The sequence below is a fragment of the Rutidosis leptorrhynchoides genome, chromosome 6, assembly GCF_046630445.1.
Source record: "Rutidosis leptorrhynchoides isolate AG116_Rl617_1_P2 chromosome 6, CSIRO_AGI_Rlap_v1, whole genome shotgun sequence".
NCBI classification, from domain to species: Eukaryota; Viridiplantae; Streptophyta; class Magnoliopsida; order Asterales; family Asteraceae; genus Rutidosis; species Rutidosis leptorrhynchoides.
Window position 1 is genome coordinate 103,090,542 of NC_092338.1, and position 23,509 is coordinate 103,114,050.

Genomic DNA, 23,509 nt, shown 5'->3' on the forward strand with positions numbered 1-23,509 from the left:
TTCCAAAATCTCATAATAATCTATACATTCTCGTAGCCATTGATTATGTATCTAAATGGACGGAAGCACAAGCTCTCCCAACTAACGATGCACGAGTTGTAGTCAGCTTTTTAAAACGTCTTTTTGCAAGGTTTGGAACACCGAAAGCTTTAATAAGTGATCGGGAAACTCATTTCTTTAATAATCAACTTGAGAAAGTTCTCAAAAGATATGGAGTAACTCATAAAATCTCCACCGCATATCATCCACAAACAAGTGGACAAGTTGAAAATACCAACCGAGCTTTAAAACGTATTCTAGAGAAAATCGTAGGATCAAATCCGAAGGAATGGTCCATAAAATTGGAGGATGCACTCTGGGCTTTTAGAACAGCCTACAAAACTCCAATTGGAACCACACCTTTTATACTCGTTTACGGAAAAGCATGTCATCTTCCAGTAGAAATTGAACACAAAGCATTTTGGGCTTTGAAGACATGTAATCTTGATTTACATGAAGCTGGACGTCTACGGTTAAGTCAATTAAACGAATTAGAAGAATTAAGACATGAAGCATATGAAAATTCCTTAATCTATAAGGAAAGAATGAAGAAATGGCATGATAAAAGAATTAGAAGTTCAAAAGAATTTAAATAAGGAGACAGAGTTCTTCTTTTCAATTCACGATTCAAGCTATTTCCTGGAAAATTGAAATCAAGATGGTCTGGACCATTCATAGTCAAAAGAGTTTTCCCATACGGAATGATAGAATTAATAAATTCAAATGGGATTGAATTTAAGGTTAATGGTCACAGAGTTAAACATTACATACATGGTCCGATGGAAGTTGACAACGAAGTTAATCACAATTTCGATACCACAGCTAACTAAGTGTGGGGAGAATCAAGTCTTTAAAGGATAATATGTATTTCTGTTAGAGTTAGATTTTCTGTTTTCGTGTAGTTCTCGAAAATGGAACCCGAATGGTCTTTTCCTAACAGACCCTAAAGAACTAGTCTTCTTCCCCCATTCTGAATTTTTATTTTTTTTAGGTTTTTACGAAATGAAGACTTCCTGTGAACTGAACCATGGTCTAATGCTACACGCTTTGATTACTAAACATAATAATGACACACTTCCGAGTGAACTAGTATCAGTAATCAGAGAAAAATTGGACGGAGTAAGAAAAGAATCCAGATGCGAAGATAATAAGTTACAATTTGGTAAAGGAAAATCAAAATCCGCAGCGAAAAGAAGAGCACGACACCTTGAAAAATATCACAAATGCGGAAAATGGCCACACGAAGGTAAATGTTCAAATAATCAAACCTATTCAAACACCGAATTTGTTACTTTATGCAGAGATGGACCGTTCATATGTTTAGAAGAAAAAAACATTAAATGCTCGAGGTTACGCCTATGTAGCCATGGAAAATCAATTAGTCCGACTATCTTATGAGTGGGCTAGAGCATATCACTAAGAAATCTATTTCACAGGTAAGTCTGTACAGTTTTTATTTTTATTTTTATTTTTAACCTTTTGATAATAAACGCTAATTTGTTCGCTATAAAGTATTAAATTGGTATTCAATAAAATTAGGTCTTGCGACCGAAATTATTGATATCATACAAAAATTTATTACATCACTGCGAAATTTACCGTTTATTCTTAAGGTATAAATATCTTTAATCAATCAACCCAAAATATTTCAAAAATTCGTCATGAGCTAAATTAGGTCATGGAACCGAAATTACTTTACCGAAAAGAGGGGCGCATATTTTTGATAATATTTGATTGATTAAAGTGGGATAAAAGTCAAAAAGATTTTTAATTTTATTTTTACCATGTTTTAAAATTAATATATAAAAATTAAAATAATATTGTAAACTTTTTAAAATTAATATATTTAAAATTGTAAATATTTGAAAAATTGATATTTTTAATGTATAAAAACAAAAATATAATATAAGTTTGGTGTGAATTTTTAATTTTATGCATTTTAAATTTAAGTTTGGTGTGAATTTAAAAACAAAAATTTACTTTATTTCGCTAAGTTAAAAATATGATTTTTTAAATTCGTCGTGAGTTGAAGACTAGGTCGTTGAACCGAAATTGCTTTACCCAAGAGAGGGACGAGAACTTTTATTATCATTATTTTTAATCTTATTGAATTAAAGTATGTCAAAAACATTAAATAAACCCAAAAATCTTTGCTTTTAAAACCGCGCTTCAAAAAGACAAATTTTAAAATTTTGTCGAGGGACGGACTAGGACATCGTTCCGAAACGACCTCGTCCTAAATAACAAGGGAAACAAAATTTTAAAATTAATTAATTAATTGTTTTATAAGTTAAGGTTTTTAATTAAAAAAAAATCAAACTCCGCGACTCGCGGAGTTTGAAAGGGAAATCCACCTCGACTCGCGGAGGATGAAAAATCAAGAAAAAAAATATATACTGATCGAACAGATCAGTATCCTCACTCCTCACACCACAAAAACTGCGAAAAAACCCGAAAAAACACTCCCAAAATCGAAATTTTTCACCAAAAATCATCACATTTTTTACTAAAATCATGTTGAGAAGGATGCTATCAAGGAATTACTCAAGGAAAACGGTAAATTTCTACACCAAAACACCATTTAATCCGAAAATTAGTGTTCTTGAGCAAATTTATACCCAATTCGATTTTGATACTTTTTAGTGTAATTATACTTAAATTGCTTATGTATTGTGCTTGTATAACCTAGATTGATGCTATTTAACATGATTAGAAGCCTTAAACTTCAAATTTTGAGTAATCTAGGGTTTGTGTTCTTGAGCAATTTGGGACTTTTTGATATAAACAGGTCATGGCCGATTTTTATCATGAATTATTGCTAAATTAAGTATTGTAACATGTTTAGGTAGTTAAATGATCCAAACTTTGAGCCTAAACATGATTTTTGAAAATTAAAGTGGACTTTTTCAAGTCTAAAATTCATGAACTTGATTTTTGAGAGATAATGCCATTTTAAACTTGTTTAATTACTAATAATGATTATTTTGACATGTTATTTGAGTTGAATGCTTATGAACTTGGCGAACATTTTCGTATATGCTTATTTGAAAAAGTGTAGATTTGATAAAAATATGAAAATGAGAATAAGTTTGATATAAATTGAACATGTCATTGTAATTATTTTGATTGATGATTTTGCTGACACTAATGCATATTTGGATGCACAAAAATTGTGTTTGATGTGTTTTGCAGACTGAAAGGGGTGAATCTTCATCCCAAAATCGCATTGCTCCTCCTGAGAATACGAAACAACAGGATGTTGATAACTATTACAAACAAGATATACCTAATCCAGTTATGACATTTTCAGATATGCACGTGGAAAATTTGCACCCGAACTTGAGATTAGACAGACGTTGGATAGATTATCCAAAATACCAAAGGAACTTGCACACTCTTCATTCTAAAGCTGTTGAAGTACCTAGGGTAATAGAATGGGAACCGTTAGAAGCCGTAGAATTGGCCGAGCCAATTAGGGAATTACTTACTCAAAGGTATGGTAATTCTACTTTTAATGATTGGGTACGATTATTCAACATGCGTATACCTGTATATAAAGTATGGTGTGAAGAATTATTGTGTAGTATAGAAATAAATGATCGGGTAGCTAGTTTAACCGATCGATCTTTTATTAGATTTTTGTTAGGAGGTTCGATGCGCCACATGTCTCTACTAGACATGGCTCAGGCCTTACGTATATATACGCCTGAGGAGCTAGCATCTGCCGATTGTCGAGGGTTAATATTAAATGGTAGAAAGATTGACAAAAGTTTTGATACGCATGGTGTATGGAGTCAAATGACTAGCCATCACTGATTTAAAGGGGGAAATTACTCTTATTTGGATTTAGATAGAGCTGAGTTAAGAGTAATTCACAGGTTTCTAGCGAACTCGATTACACAGCGAGGTAAAAATAAGAAAAAGGTAAATGAGCAAGATTTATTTTACCACATGTGTATTCGAGACCCACAAAGCGCTGTAAGTATACCTTATTGTGTGGGTTATTATTTATCAGCTATGGTTAGGGGGATGAGACCGCACAGTATAATAGGAGGTGGTATATTTATTACATTAATTGCTGAGTATCTCAATGTGGATATAAGTCGGGGGGAGGGGGGGATTATTAATCGAAGAACCAGAACCCCACGATACAGTTGGTTTAAATGTATATCATGGTGCTAAGGTTTTGAAGAGGCGAAATAACGCCGCAGTAAGATATAATGGAAGACATCCACAGGTTGAGAGAAATCAACAGTCAGGTAATGTGAGAGGGGGAAATGAAATGACAGAAATGCAAAGGTTTATAGCTTTACAAGAGTATGAAAATGCTAGACATCGAGCATTTGAAGATTGGCAAGTTCATCAAAACCAAATCATAGCTCATTGCCAACATATAGGTAGAAACTATATTTCTACTCCAACGCCCGTATTTCCTCCCTGGTCTATAGAGATCCAACTACCGTATCCTACTTATAACCCAGCTGAAGCATTTTATAACACATACGGTTATGCATGGAACCCCTACTGGTATCAGTAACAACCCTAGTTTATTTAGTTTTATTTTATTTTTGTAATGTTACTACATTTAACACTTATGTTGATATTGTAATAGTTTTTATAATTTTCTAACTTTTATTATTAGATTTTAATAATTTTTGAATGTGGGGTAATATACCAAACTTCAAAAATATGTATATATGTTTGCAGTTTATCTTATGTACACAACAGGGTAAAACAACGCATTTTCAAAGACTGGCATTAAGTTCAGCAAAAGCTACTAATTTTGACGACAAGATGAAAAATAAATGTGATGTAACAACAAGACGGAATGAACAAATGATGTGCACCATTTATCATTCAACACAAACAACAATATGTTTGGAAACTTTGGTAAAATTTAATCATTTCTACGCTAATCACCCTCAATAATTTAAATTATTCCTGATTTCTTGCAAATAAGGGCATTGCAAGATCTTAAGTGTGGGAAGGGGTTAAATTCTTTTGAATTTTAAAATTTTTACTTTATACACTTGGTTACCATTAGAAATACTAGTAAAACAGTAGTTGTATTAGAATCTAGTGCTCTCTGATAATAAAGAACATCCCTAGTCTTATATACTGACTACCCAATTCTAGTAAAAAATTTTAAAATTTTCAATTAAATGAACTCAAAATCATGTTTATACATATTTATGAACGATAAAACTAGGTGTTACCACCGAAATTATTGTTACCTTGGAAAGGACATAAATTGAGAAACAAACCAAAATGTTAGAATTCATTTAAGAATGGAATAGAGGAAAATAAAAAGGCAAAGAAAAGAAAATAAAAGCCAAGTGTGGGAAAATTTACCAAGTTATTTTAAACATATGTCACATATTTCTGTAACAAATAACTAAAAATACTTTTTCTTTGGACTAAACTAAAAAGTTTTACCCGATTTACTGTAAGAAAGATGGATCTACACGATGAATCAATTCCATCGTTAAAAGGAAGTAAAGTCTTCCGAAAAAGAAACGCGCTTCTTGATTTAGGTCATGAAGTTGTCATCCAGACCAGCTGTAGGTTGACGAAAAATCTAGAAAAGTCATCTCTAAAATCAGCAGGAAATCCACGGACCTCAGCATCAAACAGGGTCGCCAAGTGGTCAGATTTATCCTAACTATGAGAAGGATTTATCTCGTATAATGGGGGGGCACCGTGCAAATTAGCTTGATAAGACTAATGAATCAGATCCCCAGAAAGGAAAATCTCCTAAAAGAAAAAAAAATCAGCTTTTAAGACTGATATCACTCAATCCTAGAGATTGACCTTAAAGATTGAGAATTACAAACTCATGGAATTCAATGATATCTAAACTCGAGCTTGAACGAGAAAATATTTTGATCAAAATTACAAACCGATTTGTTTTCTGAAAACCCATTTTCAATGCGTTCATTACCATTGAACGTAAAATCCTAGGAATTCACCTGGAATTCATTAGGTCACCTGAACCAATTCGGGTGTCAACCGTAAGAACGGTGGTTGCATAGCATGGTCAAAGACAGGACCTTGTGCCAGACCAAAAAATTATAAGGGTGAGCTTTACTATTGCTCCTACAAAGGATAGTAATTGCATCCGACATGTTATAGACCATAATTAAAAGCATGTCAGGGGACATTTCCTTAACAGTTGCTTGTTCAATGCTTTCCTTTACAACCGGACGGTAGTTTACCGAAAGATAATATACGGAGCAAGTATACTGGACGTGTTGCTTTTCTAATACAAGGTTAGCAAGTGGGTGACACAAAACCTCAAGTTTTGAGCTAAAAATTTCAAATATGAAACCCACCAAACCCACAAAAAGAATTTGCAAACACCGGTGAAGGGTTATTCCGGAAAACTTATCTAGGGTAAAAGCTAGATTTAATTTTCAAAAGATCAAATGTTTTCATAAAGATCCAATTTCCTTAATGGATCTAAATTTTCATAAGTCATGTGAGACTGTAAACCACATCGTTATTACCATTGTTCATACCGCCGTATAGAAATCACTGATGTACAAAGTGTGAAGAATAAAGAAGTGATTCTAGTATTTCAAGACTATATTGCTTGAGGACAAGCAACGCTCAAGTGTGGGAATATTTGATAATGTTAAATACGAACATATATTTCATAGCATTATTCCTCAAGAAAGACAAGCTTTTAGTTGCAATTGTTCTATTTACAAGTGATATTCATTTAAATAATAAAAGGTGAAGACAAAAGACAGATTCGACGAATTGAAGACGCAAACGACCAAAAAGCTCAAAAGTATAAAATACAATCAAAGAGGTTCCAATTATTGATAAGAAACGTCTCAAAATTACAAAAGTACAAGATTCAAAATGCAAAGTACAAGATATTAAATTGTACGCAAGGACGTTCGAAAATCCGGAACCGGGACCTGAGCCAACTCTCAACGCTCGACGCAACGGACTAAAAATTACAAGTCAACTATGCACATAAATATAATATAATATTTAAATAATTCTTATAATTATTTATATATTATATAATATATTATAAACCGTCGGCAAGCTAGGAGCCAAGGCTGGGTGAACAAACTCCGTGACTCGCGGAGTTTGAAGAAGAAACGGGTCGCGACTCGCGGAGCCCCAAAGTTTGAAACTGCCTATAAAAGCTCGCGCATTCTGATCGTAAAAAATATCCATAAAATCAATCTCTCTCTATATATGTATACGTAAATATTTATATTTATATTTTAATTTTAATTTTAATTTTAAATCCTAATAATAAGGGTATGTTAGCGAATGTTGTAAGGGTGTAAGTCGAAATTCTGTCCGTGTAACGCTACGCTATTTTTAATCATTGTAAGTTATGTTCAAACTTTTTAATTTAATGTCTCATGGCTAAGTTATTATTATGCTTATTTAATACCGAAGTAATCATGATATTGGGCTAAAAATATTAAAATTAGGTAATTGGGCTTTGTACCATAATTGGGGTTTGGATAAAAGAACGACACTTGTGGAAATTAGACTATGGGCTATTAATGGGTTTTATATTAACTAAACAATACCTTGTTAATTTAATATACAAACTTATAATTTGACGTATTTATATATAACCACATACGCTTGACTGGGTACGGTGGGCGGGATATCTATAAATACCAATAATTATTCATTTTACCGGACACGGAACTGGATTAATAGTTAATAGACTTGTTGAAACAGGGGTGAATTACATTCAAGGGTAATTGGTGTAATTGTTAACAAAGTAGTAAAACCTTGGTTTACACGCAGTCGATAACCTGGTGTATTCATTAAACAAAGTATTAAAACCTTGTAACAATTCGAATCCCCAATTAGTTGGAATATTTGACTTCGGGAATAAGAATAATTTGATGAAGGCTTTCGCTCTTTATATTTATGACTGATGGACTATTATGGACAAATCCGTATGGACATATTAAATAATCCAGGACAAAGAACAATTAACCCATGGGAATAAACTAAAATCAACACGTCAAACATCATGATTACGGAAGTTTAAATAAGCATAATTCCTTTATTTTTATATTTAATTGCACTTCTAATTATCGTACTTTTATTTATTGTTATTGTATTTAATTGCACTTTTAATTATCGTACTTTTTAATTATCGCAATTTTATTTTCTCGCACTTTTATTTATCGCAATTTCATTATCGTTATTTACTTTACGCTTTAAATTTAGTCTTTTATTTATTTTTAATATTTTACATTAGGTTTTAACTGCGACTAAAGTTTTAAAAATCGACAAACCGGTCATTAAACGGTAAAAACCCCCTTTTATAATAATAATATTACTTATATATATTTGTATTTTTATAAATTAAAACTAATATAGCGTTAAGCTTTGTTTAAAAGATTCCCTGTGGAACGAACCAGACTTACTAAAAACTACACTACTCTACGATTAGGTACACTGCCTATAGTGTTGTAGCAAGGTTTAGGTATATCCATTCTATAAATAAATAAATATTTTGTGTAAAATTGTATCGTATTTAATAGTTTTTCCTAGTAAAATTTAATAGTATTTTATACCCCTTAGCTTTATCTATCAGCTTGGGCGAATGAAACCACGTTCTAATAGTTCTTGCAGTTGGCTTTGCAGTTCTTTCGTCTCGTTGGGTGCGAGTCTGTAAGGAGCACGAGCTATTGGTGCAGCTCCTGGTACAAGATCTATTTGAAATTCAACACATTCCGACTTAAAAGATTGTGAATAAATTACATCTACTACAGTTAAATATCTCCTCAAGTTTGCCACTTGATTTCATCTTAAACCTCATTTGTATTTTGACGATTACAATCCGCGTTCAAACCCTTCATGATTCTTGAAAACTTCTCAATCGAGAGGATGAACCAACCGCACTTCATCTACAGAAGAAAAGATAGATGCATATAGTTATGCACTTGAAAACACTCGGAACCTGAGTAAGCATTAACATGTAGCTGTGCTAATTCCTTTGACGTTATTATTACCGAAAATTACTTTGCAACTCCTGTTCGAGTAGCCAATTTTGTCACAGCTCCAGCAAGTCAACATCAATTTTTCAGTCGGATTAGCCTTATTAAAACCTTGATTTATAAGTTTGCCTTTCGTCATCGTTACCGGGGAACCATTTACACCCCATCACATTATCAGAAAACATAGCAGCAACTTCATTACTCATTAAGTCTCTCTGAAGAACAATTATGGTTGTTCATTAAAACCTTACCATATACTCATCAATATCTTATAATGAGAATTACCTTACCAATTATCGGGAATCAGCAATCAGTATTTTGAATCTTGCAGCGTTTCTACATCAACAGTTATATGTATACATCTAACATTTATCTCTTAGAATTATGATCTCCTATTCTGAAATTCTGAACAACACTCTAGTCTACGAATCAGCTCTTCGAATTTTGAGAAAGCTGATAAAGCAGCGAAAACTGTTGATGACATTAACAGTCAAAAGTATGAAGATAAATAAGGGAGTGTTGGAAACGCTCAATAGAAAATTTAGTACCGAAAAGCGAATTATGTGAAACCATGAAGGAGACTCTGAACGAATTACAAGGACTAAACTTGTACATAAAGAATCCTGATGATTCTGTTCTGATGAAATTTTTAGCGAATACCTTGCTCCTTAATCGCTCTAAATCATCGTGAATGAATTTCTTCATCACAATTTGATTCTGAAATCCTAAGATATCATCGTACCTTTCTTTATTAATATCCTCAATATTTCTGAAGATATCTTCATAAATATTCTCGTTCGATATTAATTATCTCTCTGCGTTATCCGTATTATATCATAAAAGGAAACTGTTTTAGTTTCTATAGTCTGCGAACCTTCGAATTTAAAATATGAATATTTTTGAGGTAGTGTTGGGAACTGATGCATTAGTTAGTATAATATAATGACACTTGATCAACATGATTATATTACAGTAATTCATGCTGAGTTTCTAATGAAACGTGATGATTCTTAGTACCATCATCATGTGCCATTTACATGACTCTTACATTCTACCCAATCTCCAAACATATTAAGAACATATCTCCTTGATAGTTCTATCTTTTCGGATATTCTGGTAATTTGCCAAATCAAGATCGTTCCATTACGAGTTCTTTCTTAGAACATTAACTATGTTCATTTCAAAATCCATACCTACGAATTCTGGACCATTATTCGCTTGACTTGAAGTCGGGAAGAGGAGACAAAAGTATAGAACTCTTGAATATAAAAGAAAATATAAAGCTCGACAATAACACATAAATTACAAACCGTGTATATCAATACGTATTGCAACGTAAAGACACGGGAGAATTAAAAACATTATAATCCCAAGAAAATAATAGAAGTGAATAGATTCTTCTGGCGGCAGATGAAAGAGAAGAATGACAGATATGAAAGTTAGAAGTATATCAAGAATCAGAACGGGATGGAGCATTTTGAAGAATACTTTAAGGCATGAATTGAGGGAGAAAGAATAGAAGGGGTGAGTTGTGGAAAATAAGGAAACGAAGGGGGTAGATTTATAGTGAAAAATCCGACAGAGAGATCGAAACAGATTATTGCATTTAATCAAGGGAGATCCTGATTTCCATAATCACCGAAGAACCAAATCTTATTACGAAGATTTTCTTTAAATCCCATGAATTCCGGAAATCAATCATAACTACGTCATTGGTTAAAACGAATATACATTTACTCATTTCACTCTCTTACGATAGCTTCACTTATACTTTTCACGTAATCAAATTGTTTTATCTATATTACTCAATGATGATAGAACTCTATTCATCGACTCATATTCGTCATGAAAACATTTTTATAGTTAGCCATGACGACCTCGATCAAATTTCGGGACGAAATTTCTTTAACGGGTAGGTACTGTGATGATCCGGAAATTTCCGACCAAATTTAAACTTAATCTTTATATGATTTCGACACGATGAGCAAAGTCTGTAATGTTGAGTCTTGTTAATTTTGAAACTGTTTCATATATTCAATTGACCTTCGACCATTACCGACGATTCACGAACACTTATTGTAAACTAATATATATATATATATATATATATATATATATATATATATATATATATATATATATATAAATAATAGTGTGTATAATAAACTGAGGAAATAAAACTATAATTAAATCATTAGAATGAACTATGTAAAAATAAAATACAAAATAAATAAATGTAATTAAAATGAATGTATATATGTAATTACATATATAATTTATAATTAGTTGTACTATATAAATATTAAATAAATGTTATCACATAATATAATATTATATATTATATTAACTGTAATGACAAGTATAGTTGTTATATTAATACATTCAATATTAGTAATATTATTAAAACTTATTAAATGAAATTTGAGACAATTGAATTACTATAATTACTAATATTATTATTATCATTGTTAACCTTATTATTATTATAACCAGTAATAATGTTGTAATTTTAATTATTATGATTAATATTAGTGATATTATTAAATATAAATATTATATCAAACATTTAAATTAATTTATATTATCATTAATAAGATCAAAATTATCATTTTTATAATTATTATTATAGTTTTTATTATCTATTAATAAGGTTAGTATTATTATTATTAATATAATTATTGTTAGTATTATTGATATCATCATTAATAATATTAGTATTTTTATTATTATTAATAATACACTTATCAATATTAGTAATATTAATAAATGTTATTAATAAATTAATATCAATAATTCACCTAAATATATAAATACATATATATACTCCGTATAAATAGTTAGATACAGATATAATCAGTATTATTTATTTAGATTATTATTATTATTAATATAATTATAATTATTAATTACTAATAATTATATAAAAATTCATACGTAAGATTGTTTTGGAATCCAATTCAGATTCATATCACAATTGATAATGCTAAAAACGAACATATATTTCATAGCATTATTCCTCAAGAAAGACAAGCTTTTAGTTGCAATTATTCTATTTAAAAGTGATATTCGTTTAAATAATAAAAGGTGAAGACAAAAGACAGATTCGACGAATTGAAGACGCAAACGACCAAAAAGCTCAAAAGTACAAAAGACAATCAAAGAGGTTCCAATTATTGATAAGAAACGTCTCGAAATTACAAGAGTATAAGATTCAAAACGCAAAGTACAAGATATTAAATTGTACGCAAGGACGTTCGAAAATCCAGAACCGGGACATGAGTCAACTCTCAACGCTCGACGCAACGGACTAAAAATTACAAGTCAACTATGCACATAAATATAATATAATATTTAAATAATTCTTATAATTATTTATATATTATATAAATAAATAAAAACCGTCGGCAAGAAAGACTCCAAATTGTGTGAGCTGTATTTACAAACTCCGTGACTCGTGGAGTTTGAAGGCAAAAAGGGCCGCGAGTCGCGGAGCTCCAAATTCTGCAATTTCCTATAAAGCCAACCGAATTTTGATCATTTTTCATACAACATATATCCATCTCTCTATCTATATCGTATATATTTATATTTATATTTAAATTTTAATTTTAATTTTAATTTTAATCCTAATAATAAGGGTATGTTAGCGAATGTTGTAAGGGTGTAAGTCGAAATTCTGTTCGTGTAACGCTACGCTATTTTTAATCATTGTAAGTTATGTTCAACCTTTTTAATTTAATGTCTCGTAGCTAAGTTATTATTATGCTTATTTAATCCGAAGTAATCATGATGTTGGGCTAATTACTAAAATTGGGTAATTTGGCTTTGTACCATAATTGGGGTTTGGACAATGTGAAGACCCGTCCTAATCCATCCGGACGAAGTCCATATCGATTACAAACGATTCACAACATTTGATTACATCGCGAGGTAATTGACCTCTATATGATAAATTTTACAAACATTGCATTCATTTTTAAAAGACAAACTTTCGTTACATCGACAGTTGACAGGCATGTAAAGCATTTCATAATATATCCAAATATAATTGACTTAATAATAATCTTGATGAACTCAACGACTCGAATGCAACATCTTTTGAAATATGTCATGAATGACTCCAAGTAATATCTCTAATATGAGCAAATGCACAGCGGAAGATTTCTTTCGTACCTGAGAATAAACATGCTTTAAAGTGTCAACCAAAAGGTTGGTGAGTTCATTAGTTTATCATAAAGAATCATTTCATAATTTTAATAGACCACAAGATTTCATACTTCCATTTCTCATAATCATACGTCCCATGCATAGAGACAAAAATATCATTCATATGGATTGAACACCTGGTAACCGACATTCACAATATGCATATAAGAATATCCCCATCATTCCGGGATCCTCCTTTGGACATGATATAAATTTCGAAGTACTAAAGCATCCGGTACTTTGGATGGGGCTTGTTGGGCCCGATAGATCTATCTTTAGGTTTCGCGTCAATTAGGGTGTCTGTTCCCTAATTCTTAGATTACCAGACTTAATAAAAAGGGGCATATTCAATTTCGATAATTCAACCATAGAATGTAGTTTCACGTACTTGTGTCTATTTCGTAAAACAGTTATAAAAGTTGTGCATGTATTCTCAGCCCAAAAATATAAAGGGTAAAAAGGTAAATGAAACTCACCTAATGTATTTTGTAGTAAAAATACATATGACTATATTGAACAATGCAGGATTGGCCTCGGATTCACGAACCTATATCATTCATATATGTATTAATACATATTCTTGAAATCGAACAAATATTTATATTCATATATATATTATTATATTTAATAGTTTATAGGTTTTTGTTTATTAATTAAGTATAGCTAATTTTATATATACCTTAGATGAATAATTAAGATATTATTATAAACATAATAATATAGTGATGTTATGTATATTAAATATGTTTTTATGTAACTAATATTTATTTGATAAAAGTTATATTAAAAATAATTAAAGAGTTTGTATTTCTATAATAATAGTAATAGTAATTACTTTTTAGTGATAGTAATTTTTGTCATGATAGTAGTAATGTTAATAATAATGATAATAGTAATAATGATAATTTCAATAAGAGTGATAATTTTTACAGATGTTAATTTTAATGATAATACTAATTTTAATAAAAATGCTATTTTTTAAAAAAATACTTTTAGTAATAATGATAGTAATAATAATACTGATAATAATAATAACTATACCAATAACAATTTTACTACTAATAAGAGTAACTTTAATAATAATACCTTCTTGTATATATAATTGATAACCAAAATCTTAAAGTTTAATCCTAAAGCGATTAAACATGACTTACATCCATGAAAGAAACATGTTAACTTGATATTCATATCCATAGTTTATATATAATAAGTATAGCCATAACCATGAATATCATCATGTCGTTAATCATATTTTTAAATGCTTCATAGTGCTTGTTATATATATTTTCATACTTGAAACTATAATTATATCATATCGTTTATTATCGTTAAACTTTTGATTCGCAAGCAAAGTCATGATACCATAAATTTAATGTAAATTTCGTCAATAATAATACTAACTAAAATAATACTTATTATTCAATTACTTATAACAATAATAATCTTAACATTATCATTTATAATCATACTAATGACAATAACAATAACAACAATAATAATAATAATAATAATAATAATAATAATAATAATAATAATAATAATAATAATAATAATAATAATAATAATAATAATAATAATAATAATAATAATAATAATAATTATAATAAGAATAATAATAATAATAGAAATAAAATGATAATAACAATTAGGTAACTACCTTATTAAGCCTTATAAAAAAAATCTGCCACGAGCTGGGCTCGAACCCGCGACCTCCCGTTCACCCACAATACTCTCTACCATTCCTCTAGTCCTAATCTTCTGATTTAATATACACCCAGTTTACTTATAACACGAATTATTTTAGTGTTCTTCTTCTTCTCTTACATCCCTTCGGTATTGAACTCAACCCATATCCGAACCAATTCAAAATGGGGTTTTAGCCTTCTAAATCAAATCAAGATAGCTCCTGGTGACAACGAACCCAAAACAAAAGAGAAAAAAAAAATATATAACACAGCAGCTAGCTGTGGTTCCTCGTCGCAGGTGACACAAAAAAAGAAATTTGATTTTTGAGTTTTAAAAAGTTTTAGATGATTGTTAAAACATGAACTTGGTTTCAAATGATTCGTAAAATCTTTATGAATCCTTAATTGAAGCAGAAACATTGAATTAAAATCGAATTTCGTGAAGAACATAAAATTTGACTTTTTTATAAATTACCTTTGACTTCGAAATTTGAAATGAATAATAGGAATTGAAAGCCAAAATTCTGCAGATAGTTTACATAGAGTAATCCTAACAAAATGACATTTTTAGATTTTGAAGTGGTAATCGATTTTGAGGATCTTGATAAAAAGTGATACGAACCCGGGTTTAATGGTTCTGTGTTTTTTTTTTTAATTAATCTAAATCTGATAAATTTGGTGGTGATAATAATTGATAAGGAAGGTTAAGGATTGAATTATATGTGCTTAATGTGACCTCAATTATTCATTTTATGCTAGGGAATGGATTGACCAGAATCACTTTAAGAAGAAGAATACAAAAATATATATATATATAAAAGAACAACTTGTAACAAATTTGGAAATCTGTCTGCTTGATTTCTTTTATAAAGTTGTTTCAAATAATGATGGACAAGGACTGGTAACAAGTTGAACGAGTAGTATCTTGTGATTGTTATTCTTCCTAAAATTAGTATTTATTAATTTACAATTATAATTATATTAATTATTAATAAAAATACAAATAATAATAATAATAATTCTCATAATAAAAAAAATAATACTAATAATACTATCGGAAATAATAATAATACAATTAACAATCAAATTATTATTAATAAGACAATATCAGAATTATTAATGATAACAATAACGAAATAATAAAATTAAGGATACAAATAATAATGATAAAAAAATTTAGATGGAATAGATTATTGTTAGTAACCTTAATAGTATAACAATTTAATTTTATTAAATTTCATAAATATATATATATATATTCACATCACTATATATTTAATTAGTTTATTAAACATCAAGTTGTATTACTTAGATCAATATTAATCATTAAAATAAATAAATTCAAAGTATAACACCGTACATGTAATACTTTGTTAACGTTACCCAATTATGTTCGAAATCCTTTATGTTCAATTTACCCTATATATTACGATAACAAGTTTTAGTTATTTTAACTTATCTTTTATAATAACTGAATCATATAACAGTTCATTAATATAATTAATTTATTATATACAATTATGTTTTAAATGTTAAGTAATTAATTAATTATATATATTAAACAATTAACCTCAAAGTATAACATTATACATTTTAATATTTTGAAACGTTGGCAATTTATGTTTCATTCATACATTATACTATATATAAAAATGTTAAGCTTTAGTTATTTAAAGTTATCTTTCATAACAACTAAATTATTTAACAGTTCATTATTATATTTAATATAATTATTTACATATATAATTATTTATATTTATTTTTCTGGTTACAATTAAAGGTTCGTGAATCGTCGGTAACGGTCAAAGGTCAAATGAATATATGAAACAGTTCAAACTTTTTTTAGACTTAACCTTATAGACTTTGCTTATCGCGTCGAAATCAGATAAAGATTAGGTTTAAATTTGGTCGGAAATTCCCGGGTCATCACAGTACCTACCCGTTAAAGAAATTTCGTCCCGAAATTTGAGTGAGGTGGTCATGACTAATAATAAAAATGTTTTCATGACGAATATTAGTTGATAAATAGAGTTTTCATCATTACAGAATAATACAGATGAAATAATTCGATTATTCGAAGAGCACGAATGAAACTATCATGAGAGAGGTCCCCAACGGGCATCGTCCACCTTCGTCCAAAAACTTGCCCAAATTTTTAGCCGTTAATAAAATAAAAATAAAAAAAAAATTCAACGGCTATCCCAACGGTCACCTTTACACTATATAAACACCAACCATATACATCATTTTATACACTCAAACATATATTTCTTTTATATTTCCACCTTTCTCAAAATCAAAATCAAACACTCCCAAACTGCAAAATGTTAACACTTCCCTCAATGATTGTTTCATTCGATGTTCATTACGGAGGAGATTTCCGTAATCAAATGAAGGAGTATAAGTGGGGCGACAGTATTTCGTTTGAAGATATCGACATTCGTGATGTTGGTTTACAAGACTTTCTATCCTTTCTGAAGGAAAAAGTTCCGTGTGAATTCACGTCTGTGTTCTTTTATAAAGACGATTATGATGCGGATTGTAGGGCAAGTTTTCTGTGTACCGATGATCAATGGTACTTTATAAAAGATACCATTGAAGATCGCGGTAAACGCATTTCTTTGTATGCGGTTCTTGAAGATGAAGAGACGTTGGGTTATCGTTACCTCGATGAATCAGCTGAAATAGCAGTTGAGGCATCAAGAGAAATACCGATGTCTCCTGAGTACCTCACGGATGGTGAAATGACTGGTGAACGATACTTTGCAGATGATAATTGACGACGACGAGTAGTTTGATTGTAATCTTTTAATTCTTAATTGTCGTGATGTTTTAAATTTTTAATTATTATAATTTCAGTATTGTTGTCGAGTTTTATATCTTCTTTTATGTTTCGGAGCTCTTCGTCTTTTTAATCTCCTCTCGATCTCTAGTAAAATGAGTAATGGTCTAGAATTTGTAAGTATGGAGTTTCGAATGAATTTAATGTTATAATCAAGAAAGAACGTAATGGCCCGATTTGATTTGTCAAATTACCAGAATCATTGAGAATAGAGCTATCAAGAATATACTTTCTTGATATGTTCAGAAGTTAATTAGAATGAAAGAGTTATGTAACATGACACATGATGGTGGTATGATCTACTGTGAACCATCATGTCCCATTAGAACTCAGCATGACTTACTGTAATATAATCACGTTGATCAAGTGTCATTATATTATACTAACTCATGCATCAGTTCCCAACATTTCTTCAATAACATTCATATTTTAACCTCTAAAGTTTACAGAATATAGAAACTAACAGTTTCTATATGATGTAACACTGATAGCACGAAGAGATTAATGATTTCAGATAAGAATATTTATAAAAATATCTCCAGAAATATGGAGGATATTTATAATGAAAGATACGATAATATCTTGGAATATCTAAGATCAGAGGATGATAGAAACTATTGTCTGTAAGGGTTTAGAGTAAAGAGCAAGATATTCACTAAAGACTTTAGCAGACATTGAATCATTTGGATTCTTTGAAGTCAAACTTATTCTTTGTGATTTGTCCACGGCTTTCTTCATAGTTTCGCATAATCTGCTTTTTGGTACTAAATTTTCTATTGAATGTTTCCAATATAATGATACATAGGAAGCACGAAGAGGTATATAACTTCGGACGAGAATATTTATGAAAATATCCTCAGAAATATCGAAGATATTGATGATGATATTTTGGAATTTCTAAGTTCGATGGTTGATGGAGAAAGATTTTCCGCAAGATTTTAACATGACTTTGGAGCAAGATATGCTCTAAAGATTTGAACGGATCCAGAACTACCTGAATCTTTTGAATATAGGATTTGGTCCTTGTATTTGTCCTTGGTCTCCTTCATGGGTAGCTCAATCTGTTTTTCAATACCCAATTTTCTATCGAGCGTTCCTAACACTCCTTTCTCTATCATCAAACTTTTGGCCGTTTAGACCATCTACCATATTTCTGTTTCCTCTGCATTTAATGCTATGATATCTGAATCATCGGTTATTAATCCAAGGTGGTTTCAGGAGAATTGTGTTTTTAGATGATTAGACGCTGATGGTAATATGGTGGAATATGGAAGGTTCTCTGGTAACAATAAAAGAGCACATTTATATATCAAGGTTATGGTAAGGCTAGTCCGACTGAAAAATCGAAGTTGACTTGTTGGAGTTGTGACAAAATTGGCTAATTTGGAAAGGAATTGCAAAGTTATTTTCGGTAATAACAACGCCAAAGGAGCTAGCACCGATATGTATTGAATGTTTAATCAGATTCAGAGTATTTTTCAGGTGCATAACTATATGTATAAATCTTTTCTTCCGTAGATGATGTGCGGTTGGTTCATCCTCTCGATTAAGGTGTTTTCAGGAATTATGATAGGTTTGAATGCAGATTGTAATCGTCGAGATACAATGAGGTTTAAGATGAGATCAAGTGGCAAACTTGATGAATTGTTTAGTTTCATATGTTATAATCAATATTTTATTTCATTTTAATTGTCCCATGTTGATAGTCCACAGTTGTTAGTCCACAGTTAGCATTTCAATAATTCATATATAATATTCGAATTAATTATACGTGTCGTGACCCGTATACGTCTCAGACTCGATCACAACTCAAATTATATATATTATTGTAGAATCAACCTCAACCTTGTATAGAGAACTCGATCATTACTGCATATAGAGTGTCTATGGTGATTCCAAATAATATATATAGATGCGTCGATATGATATGTCAAAACCTTGTATACGTGTCCCGATATTTAAAGTGCGTAAAATGAATAACAGAAAATAAATGACGATAAATAAAGTGCGTAAAGTAAATAACAGAAATTAAATGACGATGAATAAAATTGCGAGAATATAAATTGCGATAATTAAATTGCGAAAAATAAAATGTAACCGGTTAGCTAGGATCAGTTAGCTAGGAACAGTTAGCGTGGATTCTTAACAAAATTTCATATTGTCAATTAGTCTGTTTCTAATCAATTTTTATTGTGTCCATTATTTTTTCATTATGCCACTTGTTGGATTCTGATAAATCAAAATCCAAATATGAAATTGGATGAATATGGTTATTCTGTGGTGAACGGATTTTTATATCAGTGGATGTAAATAGGATAGTAAACGACTGTTGAATCAGCTTCGAATAATGTACATTGTAACTTATTAATGTGAAATCTGAATATTCCTCGGGAATTACTTACCCGTTAAAATATTTTCACAATTAACACTTTGTACGAAAGAATTTTTAATTACAATCTTTATGAAAACATATATACATATATATTTTCTTCAGATGTAATCATGGATTCATTGAGTTAATATGATATTAAACTCATTTGGTTTACCGTTAGAACTAGAATATATAATCTCTAAAACATTAGAGATTTCTTAATCGCCATGTCGAACGAAGATAAATGAGGTAGAACGATACATAGAACGAAGATCATACTCAAAGTACATATGATGATATTGAAGCATGGATTGTTGATGGTACTGGTGCTGTTATTGATTGTACTGTTGGTGCCGGTGATGTTGCTGAAGCTGGTACATTTTGCACCATATTCTCCGAATTGATTATTCAAGCGCGAAGTTCGTTGACTTATTACTCCAGGATGATTGTTGGTCGGAACGAGCGGATGAATAAGATTCAGAATTGTGGATAGAATATGATCTTGTCGAGTTACCCTGAAAATGGGACTGAAAATGGTGTCTCGAACAGGTTCGCCGGTAAACGCTTCAGGTTCATTGTCAAGAGGTGAATTCAGTTGGTGGAAGGGATTGCCTTCTGCGTGTTTCCATTAATTAAGTCAACTACGAACCCATCAGATGAATTGATAATGGCTTATTGGTTAATTCATGCCGATGACGCTGTTTTTGGAGCTTAGGTGAATATCCATGTCGGAATAGCTGTCGAAATAACTATCGGAATAGCTTATCGAAATCTGAGGGACTCGAACTGGTTGAGGGATTCATCTCGTACAATCAGATGAAGGATTTTCGACAAGAAATAGATTATAGGATGTAGATTAGTACTCTGCAATACATAATTTACATATGCATATATAATACTAAAATCTCATAAGTTACGGAGGAATCTACGGAAGCTGTCAGGTAAAGATAACAATAACAGATACGCTAAGATATGAATTAACAGATACGCTAAGATATGAATTTTGTCTATACCCTATTCATGCAGTCAATGCAATAAGATGTGTCTAGACTAAGAATAATAAGCAGGTAATTTACTAAGGATGATAAACAAATGATTTCTGACAAAAATGATAAGCAAAACTTTTGACATGCAGACACGGTCGAAGTCCAGACTCACTAATGCATCCTAACGACTTATCAGTTAGACACACTAATGCAGACATGGTTCGCTAAGACCACCGCTCTGATACCAACTGTGAAGACCCGTCCTAATCCATCCGGACGAAGTCCATATCGATTACAAACGATTCACAACATTTGATTACATCGCGAGGTAATTGACCTCTATATGATAAATTTTACAAACATTGCATTCATTTTTAAAAGACAAACTTTCGTTACATCGACAGTTGACAGGCATGTAAAGCATTTCATAATATATCCAAATATAATTGACTTAATAATAATCTTGATGAACTCAACGACTCGAATGCAACATCTTTTGAAATATGTCATGAATGACTCCAAGTAATATCTCTAATATGAGCAAATGCACAGCGGAAGATTTCTTTCGTACCTGAGAATAAACATGCTTTAAAGTGTCAACTAAAAGGTTGGTGAGTTCATTAGTTTATCATAAAGAATCATTTCATAATTTTAATAGACCACAAGATTTCATACTTCCATTTCTCATAATCATACGTCCCATGCATAGAGACAAAAATATCATTCATATGGATTGAACACCTGGTAACCGACATTCACAATATGCATATAAGAATATCCCCATCATTCCGGGATCCTCCTTCGGACATGATATAAATTTCGAAGTACTAAAGCATCTGGTACTTTGGATGGGGCTTGTTGGGCCCGATAGATCTATCTTTAGGTTTCGCGTCAATTAGGGTGTCTGTTCCCTAATTCTTAGATTACCAGACTTAATAAAAAGGGGCATATTCGATTTCGATAATTCAACCATAGAATGTAGTTTCACGTACTTGTGTCTATTTCGTAAAACAGTTATAAAAGTTGTGCATGTATTCTCAGCCCAAAAATATAAAGGGTAAAAAGGTAAATGAAACTCACCTAATGTATTTTGTAGTAAAAATACATATGACTATATTGAACAATGCAGGATTGGCCTCGGATTCACGAACCTATATCATTCATATATGTATTAATACATATTCTTGAAATCGAACAAATATTTATATTCATATATATATTATTATATTTAATAGTTTATAGGTTTTTGTTTATTAATTAAGTATAGCTAATTTTATATATACCTTAGATGAATAATTAAGATATTATTATAAACATAATAATATAGTGATGTTATGTATATTAAATATGTTTTTATGTAACTAATATTTATTTGATAAAAGTTATATTAAAAATAATTAAAGAGTTTGTATTTCTATAATAATAGTAATAGTAATTACTTTTTAGTGATAGTAATTTTTGTCATGATAGTAGTAATGTTAATAATAATGATAATAGTAATAATGATAATTTCAATAAGAGTGATAATTTTTACAGATGTTAATTTTAATGATAATACTAATTTTAATAAAAATGCTATTTTTAAAAAAAATACTTTTAGTAATAATGATAGTAATAATAATACTGATAATAATAATAACTATACCAATAACAATTTTACTACTAATAAGAGTAACTTTAATAATAATACCTTCTTGTATATATAATTGATAACCAAAATCTTAAAGTTTAATCCTAAAGCGATTAAACATGACTTACATCCATGAAAGAAACATGTTAACTTGCTATTCATATCCATAGTTTATATATAATAAGTATAGCCATAACCATGAATATCATCATGTCGTTAATCATATTTTTAAATGCTTCATAGTGCTTGTTATATATATTTTCATACTTGAAACTATAATTATATCATATCGTTTATTATCGTTAAACTTTTGATTCGCAAGCAAAGTCATGATACCATAAATTTAATGTAAATTTCGTCAATAATAATACTAACTAAAATAATACTTATTATTCAATTACTTATAACAATAATAATCTTAACATTATCATTTATAATCATACTAATGACAATAACAATAACAACAATAATAATAATAATAATAATAATAATAATAATAATAATAATAATAATAATAATAATAATAATAATAATAATAATAATAATTATTATTATTATTATTATAATAAGAATAATAATAATAATAGAAATAAAATGATAATAACAATTAGGTAACTACCTTATTAAGCCTTATAAAAAAAATCTGCCACGAGCTGGGCTCGAACCCGCGACCTCCCGTTCACCCACAATACTCTCTACCATTCCTCTAGTCCTAATCTTCTGATTTAATATACACCCAGTTTACTTATAACACGAA